The sequence below is a fragment of the Echinops telfairi genome, unplaced genomic scaffold (assembly GCF_000313985.2).
Source record: "Echinops telfairi isolate 266 unplaced genomic scaffold, ASM31398v2 ScPeMD7_1;HRSCAF=3_0, whole genome shotgun sequence".
Taxonomy (NCBI): domain Eukaryota; kingdom Metazoa; phylum Chordata; class Mammalia; order Afrosoricida; family Tenrecidae; genus Echinops; species Echinops telfairi.
Window position 1 is genome coordinate 17,027,124 of NW_022103896.1, and position 5,416 is coordinate 17,032,539.

Here is a 5,416-nt window from a genome sequence, read left to right on the forward strand (position 1 = left end):
CACTCATTGCCTTCAAGTAGATCCCAACTCATAGCGACCCTGAAGGACAGGGTATATCTGTCTCTGAGTTTTTGAGACTAAATTAATGAGAGAAGACAGGCCTGTCTTTCTCCCCAGGAGTGGCTGGTGGTTTCCCACTGCTGATCTCCTGCACCCCAGCCCAAGGCCACCCCTGTGCCACCAAGGCTCAGCCACTGGAAACTCGATGCAGCCCAGCTCGGCTCTGGTCCACATGGGGTAATCATGAGTCAGAATCTACTCGCCAGTACCTGGTTGGCTGGTTGGTTGTTGGCCCCCTTTGAGTTTCAGTGGTAGGCCATGCCCAGTTGAGTGGTTTCATTGCTATAGCCAGGAGGGTTGGGGGCTTGGGTCTCACAGGGGCAGCTTGAGTTGTTGAGCCAGGAATCACCATGAACCTTCAAGGACTGCTATCTTGGTTCAATGTTGCAGTGTTATTATTTTGCTTAGTTTTGTTTTTAATACTGGGCCATGGAACATTTTCGGGGGTAGGGTGAGGGAGGGGTGGAAAGCACAGCTTGCTCATTTGCTGCACTCATTTGGGAGAATTCTCAGCCCTCTATTTTCTATAATGAGACCCGATACAAAGTGATTTCATCCTTTCTGTGATTTCTTACTCGGTTGAAATCATTTGATTCTGAGCACTGACTGATGCATTTTCCTGAGGATCCACATCCACATGTAGGATGTGGATCCTTGTGGGTAGTGGAGCCCTGGTGGCATAGTGGTGACAAGTTGGGCTGCTAACTTCAAGCTCAACAGTTGATGAGAAGTCTGTCGCCGAACTATGGCTGCCTTTGCCCCACCCTCTGTGGTTGCCTTCCAGTCAGGTACGGCTCAATGAGACACCCCCTGTGTGCAGAATCAGACGGCACACAGAGTTTTCAAAGTGGTGACTCTTTGGAATCAGATCTCCTAGTCTCTTATCCAAGGTGCCTCAGGCTGGACTTGCACTTCCCACCTTTGGGTTAACAGCAGAGCACATTAACCATTTGGGGACTCATGGCTCCTAGTGCTGCAGGCCTGAGTGTAATTTGCCTTGGTACACTGTAGACCCCTTTGTGCAGGGCCTTGTGTGTGAATGATTGTAAGTCTCAACTGGGTTCTGGTCAAAGTATTAATATAATTCTGACAAATGAACAATAGCCATGGATGGCTATTGCTTCCATCTCCATGAATGGACATTATTTTAATGCCCACCCATGGAAATGGTTGGTTTTACAGCTTTTGAGCACTCTTTCTAGTGTTCTTTCTCAGACATCCACCAACACTGAGCAGCTCTGGGCAATGTCTTGGCTCTATAAAGTTTGAGTCATGGTATTATCAGTTTTATAGCATGCCTGAGACAAATTCATTTGTGTTCAACATCATGTTTATGACCTGGCCCAGAAGCATGAGCTCACTAAATGCAAGCTCTATAAGTTATTCACTGGATTGCTAATCTCCAGGTCAGCAGTTCGCATAGACCCGCCACTCTTCAGAAGGAAGATGAGCCTATCTACAGCTCCCGTAAGGATTGACAGCTCCTGTAAGAGCTCCCCAAGGAATCCTTAGATAGGGTTGCTATGAACTGGAATCGGTTTAATGGCAGTGGACGTTGTCATCTTAGAAATGTACTATTATTGTAACTGCAGCCCTGATGGTGGAGTGGGTAACGTGTTGGGCTGCCAATTGCAAGGTCACCGGTTTGAATCCACCAGCTGCTCCATGGGAGAAAGATGAGGCCTTTTGTTCCTGCGAAGTCACAGCATCAAAACCCACAGAGGCAGTTCGAGTCTGCCCTGCAGGCCTGCTAGCAGCCGGCATTAACCTGACAGCAGTGACTCTGGGGTTTATTATTGTAACGTGTGATCACTCAGCGCCACCAGGATGACCCTTCTCCGTGAAGGGAGTCCTGGTCTTGTTTTTTAGGGGGTGCAGTTGAGAAGACTTTGGCTCTTAGTCTGGATTATGGGTGCAATGGCGAGAGACTTAGCCATGGTCTTGTTCACAACTGGAGGCCATGAATGTGGGGCCCCTCTGGGAGCGGCTAGAATCTGACTAGAGCTGCTCACATGTCAAACTCCAGGCTGGGATCTGGGGGAGAGTTGGGCTTTCACAGAGGCCTCCTGGGACTGGCTCAGTGACTTCTCTCAGGAAGCAGGCCAGGAAAGCCAAGGTCGGCTGCAGTGCGTGTTCGCAGCTGCAGTGCATTGTGTTAGCAAGGTTCTCCTGGTTGTGCCTGTTGATAGCGTGTGTCTTCAAATCCAAGCATGAAGGTCACTTTCTGCTAAAGTGACTAGGGCCTTCTAGAAATCTGCTTCCTCCAGGGAACTCGCTGGGGCGCCATGGCCTCCATGGGCCCCGTGACTGAATTTACACGGTGACCTGATGCAATGAAGCATCCACCCGGGAGCAGGGCCTTTGCCTGGCCGGATGCTCATTTTGGGGGCTATTTGGTGAAGGCGCCCTGGGGGTGCAGAGGAATAAGCATGTTGGGGTGCTAACTGCAAACCCACCAGGCCATCTGCAGGAGGAAGCTGCGTGAGCCTGCCTCTGTAAGGCGTCTCAAACTGGCAAGTGCTAAGGAGCAGTTCTGTTGTGCCCTGTAGCGTTGCTCCGAGTTAGGACCGCCTTGACAGTGGTGTGCTTGGTTGGGTTTTTGGTTCTGTCTGGTTGAGGCTATTGGCCTTCACAATTGCTAGAAACCTCAAAACAAAATCCAAACGATTACTCACTGCCATCGAGTCAATGCCGACTCACAGTGAGCCGATAGGACAAGACAGAATTGCCTCTGAGGCTTTCCAAGACCGGGACTCGGTGAGTAGAAAGCGTTTTCTTTCTCCAGTGGAGCCGCTGGTGGTTTCAAACTGTTGACCTTGCCGTCAGCAGTCCGACTTGTAATCACTACACCACCAGGGCTCCCCTTAATTTGTCTTGTTCTCTCATGGGTTTGGCTCTCTACCTAGAAAAATTGCCCCCAACGTTTCCATCTGCCATACTAGCCCATTAGGTCTCAGTTTATACTGGGGGTGGGGGTGGGGGTAATTCGCCCACCAAAAAACCCTGGAAATTGTTTTCAAAGCTATGCATTTACTTTTTTTTTTAACAAAACAACCTTATCACCTTCAAAGTACTCTTCATTACACTTAATACATTTGTCAAATCTGGGGTTCCATTCTTGGAAGCATTTTTCAAACTCCTCCCTCATTTTTCCCTTCAACTATTCTATGCTGTCTATCACTGTCCTTTCACGTCCCTCTTCATTTGTGGAAACAAAAAGAAGTCACAGGGAGAGAGGTCAGGCGAGTCAGGTGTTTGGGGCAAAGAGAGCTTGCTGTTTTTTGCCCCAAACTAGCACATGGAGATGGCTGCATGAGCAGGTACATTATCATGGTGACAAAACCAGTCCCCCGCCTGCCACAAAGCAGGCTGTTTTTTGGCCATAAACTGTTATGCAATCTATTCAGAACCTCTAAATTAGCGGTTCTCAACCCATGGGTCTCGACCCTTTTAGGGGTCGAATGACCCTGTTACAGGGGTCACCTGATTCATAGCAGCAGCAAAATGACAGTTTTGAAGTAGCAATGAAGATCATTTGATGGTTGGGGAGTCACCACCACATGAGGAATTGTATTCAAGGGTGGAGGCACGAGGAAGGTGGAGAACCACTGCCCTAAAGATTGCATGTGGCAGTTTGAGTCAGGGTATTAGCAATGGAGACGGGGAAAGTGGGTGGATTCAAGATGTATCTACAAGTGGTAGCTGCAAGGCCACTCACGGAATCTCTAGGAGGGGCGAACACTCTCAGCTGAGACCTATGCCTGCAAGCAGGCCTCCCTCTGGCTCTGCCACTTGGCCTGCCTCTGCCCTGTTCAGACAATGATACACAGCTCTTTGAGCCCTGCTGACAGAAGTATCTTGGCTCTAGGTCTGTGAGTCAGCAAACCTAGCTCTCCCAATGAAGTGCCTGAGACAACGGTCTGCAAGCCCAAAGGCACTCAGCTTTCGCTCCACCACAGGGTCTCTTACACCAGCTCTTGGTTCTGCTGTTGCCACTCGTCTGCTTTCTGTCTCTGCATCGAGGACATTAAAATGTGTAAGGATCTCAGGATCCAGAGGGTGAGCTCCACGCCTGGCTATTCTTTGCTGAAGGTGATAAGATCCCCCACTCCTGCCGTCATGGCTCATTTTACACTTGGTGGGATGTGAAACTTGATTTATCCCCACATGATAGGTCCAAGGTTTTACAATCACAATTAGCCCTACTAATAATGACTCAAAAGGGAACCATATAACCCCATTAGCATCTTTCCCCACCTTCTCATACCCGGACCCATCAGGAAGAGGAAATACACCCAGTCTGCATGGTCTCACCTCGCCATTTGGCAGAAGACACAAAGACTATGGCAAGAAGAGCCATATCAAGTAGATCACTGCACTATACACCCCCACGCCCTAAACACACACACGTGCACATGTTTGTGCCAATCATGTTCCCAGTAAAAGGTTGTCAGGCAGCCTTCCTGAGACTGCCAATACTACTGCCCACGATCCAAACTCAGTTAGCTGAACTCAGACTTCAAACATGATCAGAAATGACACAAAAACATAAAACAGCATCAAAGGCACGTTAAGCTCACCCACATCTCCCAAAGACACTATTGAAGTCTTCCTGCTACCTGGACGAGTTAGTTATTGAAAACCTTATGGATCAAGCAGAATGTTATCCAACTCACTTGTTGGTACAAATCATCAACAGGGACCAATTGCTGAAGGAAGATGTCAGATTTGGTGAGGCAGAGGGCCAGTGTGGGGAGGGGGGATGATGGAGAAGAAACATTTGGGGAGATGGATTGGTACAATAGCAGAAACAATGGGTTTAAACCGGCCACCACGCATGAGAATGCCACTCCGTTGCACCATGACTCACAGTCAAATCAATGACAATTGTCTTCGGCTGTGGTCTCTAGAGAAGCAAACCCAGGAAGTTCACTGAAGCCAGGCTAAATCACGTGCACTCCTGAAAAAGAATAAAGAAGAGAAAGGAGAAGGAGGAAGAAGAGGAAGAAGAAAGCAGAGAAGGAGGAGAGGAAGGAAGGAAATCAGGGAGGGAGGGAGGGAGGGAAGGAGGGAGGATAAGGCTGTAGAAATGTCCCTATCAGTAAGATCAGGTGGGGTTAAGCTCAAATAACCTATGGCCCTAAAGTCTAAGTAGCTTCAAACAGCAACATTTCTGTCTAGCTCATGCTACATTTCCAGCATGTGTTGGCTGGGGGTTCTGTTCCATTGCATCCCTACTCAGACTGAACACACAGCTCCCATCTCAAGGGTGGCCTGCCATGGTGGCAGATGGAAAGGGAGTGTGGGAATTGCGTTAGTCCAGGTAGACTAGAGATACAGATTCATAGACATTCAT